Here is a 13,570-nt window from a genome sequence, read left to right on the forward strand (position 1 = left end):
TCCTACGCACACTTGCCAGGCCCAGTCTCACACAGGACTTGGACTTTGGCTACCCACTGTACCATACTGACCAGCCCCACTCATTACTATATCTAATCCTGGCCCCAGGAACACAAGTTTCAGATGGGTGCCTCTTCCCCCATGCTCATCCCAGAAGGAACATCAGATATAATTCAGATCTCATCCATCAGAGCCGGAGTGAGTTAGAAGACTGGGAATCTAGAAAATAATACTGAGCAACATGGAAGTGTAGGCTGTGGAATTAATGTGGAAAAGAGGCTCAGGATATCAGCTGAGAGAAAGTGCTCGATGTCACACCAAAGGCTGCTAGGCCAGGCCTTAAGGCCATTGTCCTACTTTTCTGTACAGATGACTCTACTACTTCTTTTCTGCCATGCCAGAGGGAGAAGGTATACTTTATAAAAATTAGAAGCTGTAGAATTGAGATTCCTAGCCACCGGGTTGCCAGATAAAATACAGATAACCAGTAAAATTTGAATTTTAGGTAAACAACAAATAATTTTTTAGTATAAGTATGTTGTATGCAATAACAGGGCTATGCTTAGAGTAAAAAAGCATCTAATTGTTTACCTGCAATTCAGATTAAACTGGGTATCTTATATTTTTATTTGCTGCATCTGGCACCCTTTCTAAGTCTTGGGGAGAAGCTACTGGATTGGATGAACTCAATAGTGTGAACATTTGAGAGACATTTTTTAGATTAGAGAGATTATGTGTTGTTCAAAACATGGAAGAGTTTCAGTTTGGCTGGAGCTCAGTTTGAGCTGGAGGAAGCATAGTTATAAGACATGTCATGATGAGAAGGGGCAAAATTCTATTGCAATTCCATCCATACTAAAGATTTAAATGCTGTAATTACTCAAAAATTTACATTGATAAGTGACAGATTAATTAAGAGTTAAAGTGAAGCAGGCAGTATTCAAGAATGAATAGAAATGACTGAATAAGGATTGATCACTTATCCATAGAGTTGCTTAGTGTGATTTAAGATTATGGATCCATGTGTGTTTAAACTGAAATGGTCCAGTTGCTATAAGAACATTATGATACCTTTATTATGTCACTTTTCAGGACTTTGTTTAGAATATGACTACATTATTTTGAATTATGGTTGTCAGGAATACCAAGATACTTCTTACATTTGGTTAATGCAGTACTCATTCAGAAAACTCAAAATTATAATTTGGGGCAGCTAAAGAAATGTGTAATATGGTGAAAGATGTCATAAACATAAATGGGTATTATTGAAGTACCTCTGAGATATTATTATCTGAAATTTTAAAAAGCTAGGTAAGAGAAACATAGATTTCATAGAAAGTTTCTAAGCACCCTATTTCACTCTAGAACTGCCCTGGCATCTGTTCTACTTCTTGCCAGCTGCCCCCTGAGGCCTGTGCCTGTCTCAGAGCACTTTTTCATCAAGGCTTGCATAAGGCTAGTTGTGTTCCAAGCGTTTTTCAAATTTGGTAAAAGTGAACCATTTGTAGAGGCGAAATTCTTTGGTTCCACATTAAAGTATATTATTTTAATGAAAATGTTTCTTAAACATACTCAGATGTGAACTGATATATTAAAAACAGCACACAACTTAAACTTATAAACAAACTTTTAAAATAATATTTTTAAAATTAGCGGCATTAATTTAATGTCGTAGATTATATTGATTTGATGACACTGCTATATCTCTGCTTGAAAGATAATGTGGTGAAGACGCTAAGACATGAGTCCTTAAAATTGGATGTTACTCTACTCTGGGAGGTATGCTAACTCATTTTCTCTTCCAGTTTTCTCTTTTCAAATCACCTCAAAATTTCTATTTGTTTAGGGCATTGCATTTATACCTCACCTGGCACAAATCGAACGTTATGTATTATGTCCAGTTCTGGTTTTTTTTTAGGTCCTCCTCTTAGTAGCCCACAATTAAAGCAGTACTCTTTGGTAGCAACATGAAAACAAACTGAACATCAAAATCACATGAGTAACACCTAGCATAAGGTGGTCATACAAACAATCCACTATATTCATATGCAAACATTTAATATATATTCATTAAAATAAAGACTCTGTATAGATCTGTTTAGCAAAGGTGTTGCAATTAAAAAATTACTCAGTTAGCTCAAAGATAATTAAAATCATTCAGTTCCTTAAATAGTCTCTCAATTAAATGCATAAACTGAGAGCAATCTTTATGTACAACACAGATGAAAATGTCACCTGTATTTTTGCATCTTTGGGGCTCCTACAGTAGATGGCAGTTGCTCCCTGAAACACTCCATTTTCCACTCTTGATTCCAAACCCTCAGAAACTTGCCTCAGCATTCAGCCCACCTGATTTTTCTGTCTTCATCTCCAATCTCATTATGATGTAGATTAACTTCATTTCTTGTTTTATGTTGCCTTTTCAGGGCTTCACTCGTTACCAAGATCCTGTACTTAAAGGAGGATTGTTGAAGTGCTAAAGAAGGGAAGTCAGAGGGGCAAAAGAGGAAATATTCAGGTATTAGTACTTTTTACTTCTGTTGAACACATCTCTTGAGTTTTAAACCTACATCTCTATCTGGCCAGGTATTCAAGCTCATTGTATCCAGTGAACTCATCATATACCCATAGATCTGTGCAGATTCTAAATTCCTTGAGAGTCTCAAACAAGATAGGTGAGAGGTAGCCCCAACTTGAGCTGTGTCTCTTGATCTCAAACTGTCTGCACTCTGCTCCTGTTCCTGGCCCCAATCTCATTTCTGCCTCCAAGAAAGAGTTGGGGTTCACCGGACTGATGGAAAACAAACAAGGGCTGTTGAAGTTGGACTTTCAACAGACCAAAATTAATAAGAGCAGAAGAATGAAAAGCTGATAGGAAGTGAAGATAATAATAGTTTATTTGTGTACCATGAAATGGTTGTATTTTCCCAAGTCTCTGCTTTTAACAGTATTCCATCCACCTCATGGTCCAACCTCTGGCATTCCTGGGGATCACCCTGTAAGCAATAATCGCAGCTTTGCCTTCCAAATCAACTTGAGCTCCTTACCTTGTTTCTGAATGTAGTTTGCTTTATTTTTCTCTTTTGTGTTGAGCCCTTGGGAACTCTCTTTTTTTCCCCCTAAATGTGCTCGGCTCAAGAAAGCAATACTACTTTTCCCAGTTCTCAAATCCCTGGACCCCACTGGCTGCTCTGGGAAAGCCCCAGTCTCCCATACACCTGTCTTAGCCCTTGAGATATTAGCCCTGTTCAGAGATTCCATGGTCCCTGATTCTGGCTTGCCTGGATTAGGTAAGTAAATCCATCATCTACCTCTTCCAAATCTTCAAAGTTATTATTCCATATCTATTTTTAATCTTGGTTAATGATGTTAACACACACTTAGTCCAACAAGTTAAAGACTTTGAGCTTTTCCTTTTCTTTCCCTAGCAGTCCACATTTAAAGCCATTTTTTTCTGTTTGCTGTTAGAACAAATCTCCTAAAAGAAGTTGCCTATGCTCATTATCTCTATTTATTTATTATTATTTTTATTGAAGTATAATTGATTTACAATATTTTATTAGTTTCAGGTGTACAATATAGTGATTAAAAATTATTATAGATTATACTGCATTTCAAGTTTTTATAAAATACTGGGTATATTCCCTGTGCTGTACAATATATCCTTGTAGTTTATTTATTTTATACATTGTAGTTTGTGCCTCTTAAACCCCTATCCCTATCTTGCCCCTGTCACCTTCCCTCTCCTCACTGGTAACCACTAGTTTTTTCTCTATATACGTGAGTCTGTTTCTCTTTTGTTCTATTGATTTGTTTTATTTTTTAGAGTCTACATATAAGTGATAACATACTGTATTAGTCTTTCTCTGTCTGGCTCCTTTCACTAAGCATAATACCCTCTAGATCTATGCATGTTGTTGCAGATGGCAGAATTTCATTCTTTTTTTTGGCTGAGTAACAGTCCATGGTATATATACATACATACCACGTCTTCTCTATCCATTCATCTGTTGATGGACATTTAGTTTGCTTCCGTATCTTCACTATTGTAAATAATGCTGCTATGAACATTGAAGTGCATGTATCCTTTCAAATTAGCGTTTTCATTTTCTTTGGATATATACCCAGGAGTAGAATTACTGGATCATAGGTAGTTCTATTTTTAGTTTTTTGAAGAACCTCCATACTGTTTTCCATAGTGGTTCTACCAATTTACATTCCCACCAACAGTGTACTAGCATTCCCTTTTACTCACATCCTCACCAACATTTGTTACTGTTGTCTTTTTGATGATAGCCATTATGAGAGGTGTGAGGTGATATCTCATTGTTTTTCGTCTTCTAATGCCTTTAGATGATAGGTTAGTTTGTTTATTTGAAACTTTTCTTATTTCTTGAGGTAAGTCTGCATAGCTATAAACTTCCCTCTTAGGACTACTTTTGCTGCATCCAGTAGATTTTGGAAAGCTGTGTTTTTATTTTCATTTGTCTCAAAGTATTTTTTGATTTCTTCTTTGATTTCTTCATTGGCCCATTGGTTTTTGGGTTTTTTTAAACATCTTTATTGGAGTATAATTGCTTTACAATGGTGTGTTAGTTTCTGCTTTATTACAAAGTGAATTAGCTATACATATACATATATCCCCGTATCTCCTCCCTCTTGCATCTCCCTCCATGTTTTTTAGTCTCCACATGTTTGTTTTTCCCATTTTTCTTCCTGTAATTGATTTCTAGTTTCATACAGATGTGATCAGAAAAAATGCTTGATATAATTTCTATCCTCTTAAATTTGTTGAGATGTTTTGTGGCCTAGCAAATGATCTATCCTAGAAAATGTTCCATGTACACTTGATAAGAATGTGTATTCAGCTGTTTTTGATTGGAGTGTCCTTTAGATATCTATTAAGCTCAACTGATCTAATGTGTCATTTAAGACTACTGTTTCCTGTTAACTTTCTGTCTGGATGATCTGTCCATTGATGTAAGTGGGGTGTTAAAGTTCCCTACTATTACTGTATTATTGTCAGTTTCTCCCTTTATGTCTGTTAATATTTGCTTTATATATTTATGGGCCTATAAGGAACATATATATTGAGTGTTACATCCTCTTCTGGTATTGATCACTTTATCATTATATAATGCCATTCTTTGTCTTCTATTATAGCTCTGAAGTCTCTTGTAAGCAGCATATAGATGGGTCTTGTTTTTTATTATCCAGTCAGCCACCCTATGTCTTTTGATTGAAACATTCAGTCCGTTGACACTTAATGTGATTATTGAAAGGTATATACTTATTGCCATTTTATTACTTGTTTTCTGGTTTTAAAGTCTGGCATCCCAGGAAACTGACTCTAAGAATCACACTTGGTTGACTTAATCACAACTTTTTAGAAAAATTTGTGTGACTGATTTATTATTTTTGTGAAATAAGGCTGTATGGCTCTTCTATTCATATTTTCCCATTGTGGTTTTCCTATATGTTCTGCCACCACATGAACTTAACCCATTTAGAACAGAAAATTGTATTCTTACATGACAAAAATATTATGCTTTCAGTTGTCTCTGAGAGGATTATAATAGTGACTGAAGCAGATGTTGTTTAAATCATTTTTGTGCATAATGTTTTCCCCTGATAGTCTCCTGAAAATAAGGTATAGACAGTTCATGGTAATAGCTTGAGATGACAGTTTACCTTTAAACCCAATGGGTTATGTTTTACATAACCAGATGAAATATTTAAAGCACAGCTGCAAATTCATCCTCCTGGGACACAAAATTGGTGACATTACAGAGGGTTAATCTGAACAGAATATGACACCAATTGTTATCTAATTCCAAAGATAGTTACAAGAAAGAATTAGATTCTAGAAGGAGAGTGTTAGGTTAAGGTAGGGTTGACAATTTGACAAAAGATATATATCTACATTTTAACTACAAAACACTGCAGAGAGAAATTTAACAACCTAGATAAATGGAAAGATACATCTACTGATGGATCAGAACACTCAATATTGTTAGGATAATTTTCCCCATTTTATCTATAGATCCAATGTATTACTAATGAAAATCCCAGCAGTCTTTTGATTTGTAACAAACTGATTCTAATACTTATATGAGAACGTAAAGGATTTAGAATAGCTAAAACAACTTTAACAAAGAAGGAAAAAATTGGCATTCTTACAGTACACAATTTCAAGGCTTATCATAAAGCTATAATAATCAAGATAGTAAAATATTAGCATAAAGAGAGGATAAAATAGACCAATGGAATAAACTAGATTCCAGAAATAGATCCACACATATATCATTAATTGATTTTACCAAACTGCTAGGAAGAGAAAAGGTAATCTTTTCTACAAGTGGTGTTTTAACAATTGGATAGTCACTTGGAAAAATTAAGCTTGTTCTTTTCCTCATGTGATAACTTGAAATGGATCATAGACTTTAGTGTAAGAGCTAAAACTATAAAACTATTAGGAGAAAATGTTCATGACCTTTGGTTTGGCAAAGATTTCTTAAGTACAACAAACAAAGCAAGAAGTATAAAAAGTAAGAATTAACAAATTGAACTTCATCAAAATTAAGAAACTTTGCCCTTCAAAAGACACTCTAAAGAAAAAGAAAAGGGAGACACAGATTGAGAGAAAATATTTATAAAATATGTAGCTGATGAAGGATTTGCATTGAATAATAAGTTTTAAAAAACTCAATAAAATGGGCAAAAGATTTGAACGCCACACTTCACCACAGAGGATATACAGATGTCAAATAAGTACATAAAAAGTTCCTCATCATCATTATTCATTAGGGAATGCAAATTAGAAAATACAGTGAAATAGCTATCACTATGCACCCATTAAAATGGATAAAAATGAAAAGATGACCACACTAAGCTTTGTGAGGGTGTGAAGCTAAGGGAACTTACAAACATTGCTTGTTGTAAAATAAAATGGAAAAAGGACTTCAGAAGAATTTGGCAGTTTTGCAAAGATGTAAGCATACCCTTCTCATGTGATCCAGCCATTCTGATCATAGGTATGTACTCAAGAGAAATGAAAGCATATGTACACAACAAGACATGTACATGAATGTTTATAGCAGTTGTGTTTATAATAACCAAACAGTACAACAGAAACAACCCAAGTGACCATCAACAAGTTAATGCCTAAACCAATTGTGATATACTCATATAATGGAATACTCCTCAGCAATAAAAAGAAATCAAATATTGATACATACAACAACATGGATGAATCTAAAATAATTAGGCTGAGTGAAGGACTCTGGACCAAAAAGAGTATACACTATATGATTCCATTTATATAAAATTTCAGAAAGTTCAAGCAAATATAAAGTGATAGAAACCACTGATAGATAGTTCTGCTTCACTCCAAACCTCTCCACTTCAAACCCTCGAACCACAAGTCTATCCTGAGGGAAGGAGATAGGGTGAACTTGTAAGGAATAGAAGTAAACTTTGAATTTAATAGATTATGAGTTAAAAAGAATGTGTTTGTCTTTTAATAACTAACATGAAACTTTCTAGAATAAATGAGATTTTGACTCAAACTAAGATGTCAGTTAGGAAGCTGGGCTACCCAGTAGGAAATGAGGTACCTTTGAACATGGAAGGTACCAATCATTAGATCAAAAGAATGCTTTTCATGTTTATGCTCCAGCAATTTGAGACTCCATAGTAAACCAGTCATACAGCTTTAAAGTGTTTTGCAAATTTCATCCCAAATGATTTTGGATAATGTACACATCCTTTCAAATAGTTAAATAATATGAATCAAAACGAACAGGCCTGGATACAGATGAGTATCCAGGATTAACTTCATGCTTCTCCCCTTTCCCTCATCCCCAAACAAAGTTATGTAGGAAATAACAAATTCCAGCTTGCTCCTAACTTCTATGCAATAACACATAACAAATTTTGCCTCCCATTTTGAGGGCATGATTTCAGGACCCAATAATTTTGTACATAGCCAAGATGAATGTCACACAATGAGGATACAGAAAACATATTTTCACTTATTTGGAAGGGAGATCAGAAAATGTATTATTCATGAACCATTCTTGAAAATGTATTTAAAAAACTGCTCTAACAGACCGAACCATACATTAATATTAAAAACTCCAGAATGGTGAAGTCATAAAGAGACAGCCGATGAGTGAAAATGCAGTCGAATACAGGGTTGAATTCTAAATAATTATAATATATTTAAACAAAATACATGTAAAAACTTAAACGTTTATTATCTGTGGGTTGGATTTTAAACCCTATATCAGTGTTTCTCAAATTATGTTCTGCAAGATACTAGTCTCATGAGATGTTTCATGAAGAAGGCTTCAGTGATTACATAATTTTTAGAGGAGATATCTCTCTAGCCCATCTTGGATATTCATAATGTGTATTAAAGGCTTCAGAAAGCTTGCGTCAAAGCAGTAGGTTCAAATTTGTGTAAAGAGTGCGTCTCACATTTATTTGACCTTAGAAAACTTTCTCGAAAAACACTTAACATGTAAGGAAATCCTGTCCGAAATAAAACGTTTTGTCAAAGAACAGAAAGATTACATTAGGGAAGAATAACTGTGCTTAATTACTCTTTTTATTTTGGGACAATCAAAAGTTGTCATTTAGTTCTCAACTTCAATATTAAGTAGGTATATGTGTGCAATAGGCAAATATTTATATGCCCCAATCAATAATCTGGGGGGAATGATGCTTTCATTCATTCATTCATTAAAAAAAATTTTTTTTTATTTTTTAAATTTATTTTTGGCTGCGTTGGGTCTTCGTTGCTGTGTGTGAGCTTTCTCTACTTGTGGTTAGCGGGGCCTATTCTTCGTTGCGGTGCGCGGGCTCCTGATCGCGGTGGCTTCTCTTGTTGTGGAGCACAGACTCTAGGTGTGCGGGCTCAGTAGTTGTGGCTCGTGGGCTCTAGAGCGCAGGCTCAGTAGTTGTGGTGCACGGGCTTATTTGCTCCGTTGCATGTGGGATCTTCCCGAACCGGGGCTCGAACCCAGGTCCCCTGAATTGGCAGGAGGATTCTTAACCACTGCGCCACCGGGGAAGCCCCATTCATTCATTTTTATTTAATGCTCTGACTTCCACAAGTCCTATTAGTGGGAATTTCATTAATTCTTCCTTCAGGTCTCCCCAGTCGCAGTTTGTCCAAGAACGTGTCATTTGCTCATGCTATTAAAGTGAGTTGGAGTAGGAGATTCGGCTTACTTCCATACACAAGACACAAATTGAGAGTTGTCGTCTAGAAATCCCACTGCTGCCATTACTTCCACGTCCTGTACAGACGATGTTTGACAAATGATATTTGTCTACTGGCTCTGGTGTGTCCTTGCTTGTTCACATCCCTTCACAGAGTCAGCGAGGTTTCTAGATTTCACACTCTGCTGTTGTTTCCTAAATAGAAATCACTGGTATGGAAGCTGTAGAGCTTTCAGCTTGAAGTACACTGAACCCTAGGCCATGAGCTTAGTCTCACTCTGGTCAAGGTAATTTTACTGCAGGTCGCTCTGGCCACCTGAGTGCAAGTTGATTGGTTTCTCTTATTTTAAACTTTAGGTAGCAGGAATTGGGGGACTTTTAATCTCCCAGAAGGCCATGAGTTTCTTAGACAAATTGGCCACTCACTCCATAGACTTGTTTACCACAGAGTGTTTAACACCTAACTTGGTCAATCAAAAAGTCTTATGTGTCTTTACTTCAGGTCACAGAGCCTGCTTGCCTCATATTTATGCAACTAAAGTAGACTTCTCGTGTTATTCTTCACAAAGTTTCAAATGGATTTTTTTGTTCTAAACTCTTATCAAAAAGCAGCTCATATCTTTGCTTGCAAAAATAAGTTTAATGTCTACAGGGAAGTGCTTATAGTTTCCTATGCTAGTAGAATTGTGTATATGCAATAAAATATGTACATGCAATAAAAATAAACAGTGCCTATGTGTGCTCATGTGTGTGTGACAGAAATATCAGGAGTTTAGTCATTATCTCTCTTAAGAAGCAATCTAGGGGTAGGCAAGCCAAGGGTTGTTGCACTTGCTCAAAAACGCAGTCAAGGTTCCAGGCACTTGTCATTTGTCTGCCATCCTTAGCAGATGAAACGTCTGTCATCATGGCAACATATGCTCATGTAAAGCTGTTCCACGGTGAGAAGACAAAGGGGGAAGTCCCAATGGGGAGACAGATTCCCCCTCTGTATAAGGACGGGGAATCTTTCCTAGAAGTTCCTAGGAATGCTTTCCTGCTGGAGAGCATGCATGCTTCAGGCTGCACTGAGGCAGAAACGTTTTACATGGTTATCACGTGTGTCATATCACCACTCCACCACTATGTCACATCGCCACCCCAGAACTGTGTCCCATGACCGTCCCAGGAATGTTTCTATGGCCATTCCAGAACTGTGTCACATTGCCACCCAGGACTGTATCCCATGGTCCCCAGAGACCTGTGTCACATTGCTACCCAAGCACTGTACCTCATGGCCCTCCCAGAACTGTGTCACTTTACCATCCAAGAACTTTGTCACTTGGCCACTCCAGATGTGTCACCTCATCACATTGGCACTGCAGGACTCTGTCACATGGCACCCCAGGGCTGTGTCACATTGCCACCCTAAATCTATGTCACGTCACTCTATCTAGCAGCAAGGAAGCTGGAAAGGCTGGTGACTGACATTTTAGGTTCTTGTAGGAGGCAAACTACCCCAGCAAAGAACAGAGGAGAAAAATGGACACCTACTGGGTAGGCAACCAACCCAATTTTGGGTACCACTAAATTGCGTGCGTGTGTGCCTGTGTGTGTGATGTTAAAAGCAAGAGGTAGGGAGAGAATGAGTTATCTTGAGATTCAGGAAACATATGTCACAGGTTGGGTTGAATTATGGCACATGCAAAGGCCAATCGTTATTATGAGGAGAGAAGAATGAATTTGCTGAAACAGATGAGAGGCCAATAATGGGGTAAGGCAGCAAGCAGGTGCCTGTGTGCTCTTTTTCCTACGTTCCAGTCCCTGTGCTTGGATGGACTTCTGGTACGTTCAGGAAAGTTCCCACCCCAATGTAGGACTCCAGGAGTTGATTCCAGCATCTAGGCTTCTTTTGATCAGGGTAACATCAAGATTCCCTCAATTCACCCAACAGGGAGCATATCAAGTGGCAGTGATGTGGGCTCACCTAGCTCACACGGTTCCCTTTGCTAATGCACAGCGACACAAATGCTTCGTCTCCATTTTTTTTTTCTCTTGGCTGAGAGCTAGAATCTTAGCAGAAAAGTCAAGAACGTTATCCAGATCACACACCATCCTCCCAGTGGGGAGGGAGCTGAGAAACCCAGTTTGTTATCAGAACAACATTCACCTAGAAACTCAAAGGTAGCGCTCAGGACATAGCATCCTGCTGGACTGGGGCTGGCCTGCTGGCGATCACCTTCCTGAAAAAAAAAAAAATCAGAGATCTTAATCCCAGTCACTAATTATATTCATTTCTTGTGATGCTTCCTAAATGTGACCGGACTGATATTTTGACAAATTAATTAAAAAAATTTTTAAATTCTTCAACTCATTTTTATTTACACAAAAACTTCCAGGTTATTTGCTACTGGAATTATCTAGTAATTGTGAAAAAAACTCAGTTAGCTATATAAAAATGTAGACACGTTCAAAAGGCTACTAAGTGGAAATATATTTTTTTCTCTTAACTAATTCAGGGTACCTTTGAAAGGCCACAGAGCTCTCCCAAGGTGGATGGCCGGGGGCAGTTTCAAGGGGGGGGTGGAGGGTAAGGGGTTGCCTGCAGCCTCCCAAGATCCAGGGCTTTTGCAAGCCAGCTGAGCAGAGAGCGTTTGAGAAAATTACAGAGCAATGTTCCTGCGAGGAGCCTTCCTCCCTCCCACGGTCTAATTCCAGGCTACGGCGCCCACCGCGTTCTCCTTCGTTTCTCTTCAATGACAGCCTGACTCTCAAAAGTGTCACTAATAAGCCGGTTCCCAGTTAGCTGTGGAGGTTTTTCATGGATCTTGGCAAGGTTCCTGTAGCTTCTGGAGGCTGTTGCTGCCTGCAAACGGAGAATCATTTCTGCTTTGCACGATTCAAAGGCGAGAGCTGCTGGGAAGGCAACACTCTGGTTTCATTATGACTTGCTAGCAGGAGAACAGAGTACGTTGTTTTTCATGTTCAAATATGTCATTTGAGGAAAAAATATGTAAGTCCTCCTGCCTAAACCAGCTCTCTGTTACTTATTTGCGCAAGTGCATGCATACATCCAGCAGCCCACGATGTTCTCACAGATGGGTCCTCAGAAAATCGTGCACAGCAATTTAGAGACTGCAGGGTGTGATAAAGGAAGGCCAAGTTGAGGGTACGGACTGAGACTCTAAGTAAGGCAGCAGCGGGATCTGCCATTTAGCTGTTGATGAAATAGGGACAGTAGGTCAACCTTGCGGTGCCTTTGTGTTTGACTTGAGCTCCACCTGGGAAGGTCAGCCCCATTTGGGTATTTTAACAGGCGCCATTACAGGCAGTCCCAGTCTCCCTCCTTGAGCCAAGAGAAAGTTAATCACTGCTTTGCATCTGTGTTTAGTGTGTGCTTAGGACAAATAGGAAGAACACCTGGTCATTATCCTTGGAAGGTATCAGAGCATGGCTGGTTTGGCATATATGGCCTCTACATATAGAATCGAATCTCATTTATCCTCAAAGAACAGCTCAAGTACCCCAGTCCTCTCTGCCAGTGGTCATCATAGATCGTTTCTATGTACCCATATTTCAGGCTCTTAGACGTTGTCTGCAGCAAATATTACTATTTCCATTCACAGATGATTTAAGTTTACATGTCGAATCGCGGGTAGAGCATAACTTACCCACAAATCTAGTTAACTCTAAATTCCGTGATCTTGTTACGATATCATCTGTCATCAGCTAGGGATGGAGCCTATAGAGACCTTGGATAGGGTAGGTAGTAAGGAAAAAAAGAAAAGAAATCTCAGCCACTCGTTAAGGCCCTCGGCACTTTGCACACCCACTTTTGGGGATGGTACACCAACACTGTACGGGTGGAGTGCATTTTATGATATTCCTAGTCTACTTTGAGTGGCATGAGAAATAAAATTTAGAAGTAGAAACACATAATTCCTTAGCAGGGGGCTGTTTACTTGTTCCTTGTCACTTACTGAACACTTGGCACGTGCCACGCCTTGCGCTAAGGGCCTTTAATGGAGTATATGTAACACGTGCTCAGTAAACATGTGTTCACTGCTGCTGTCTTTGCCTGTGGTCACTCACACATAAGTGGATGAGATGGACTGCAACCCCCGTGTGTGTGGCTTTTCTCAAATAACACTTCACACATTTCCATTATTTAATTATTTGGTTGAAGTCTACAACGTTCAGAGTGAAAGTTCCATGAGGGTAGGGGCCCTTTGTCTGAGTCTCTTCTGAAGCCTCGGGGACTTGCAGTGTTCCTGAAGCATCGTGAACCGTGGATGAATATCTATGATTGACTGACCTTCCTGTTACACGGTACTAACACATACACATGGCAAGGTGCGTGTGT

Source organism: Globicephala melas, chromosome 5, assembly GCF_963455315.2.
Source record: "Globicephala melas chromosome 5, mGloMel1.2, whole genome shotgun sequence".
Taxonomy (NCBI): domain Eukaryota; kingdom Metazoa; phylum Chordata; class Mammalia; order Artiodactyla; family Delphinidae; genus Globicephala; species Globicephala melas.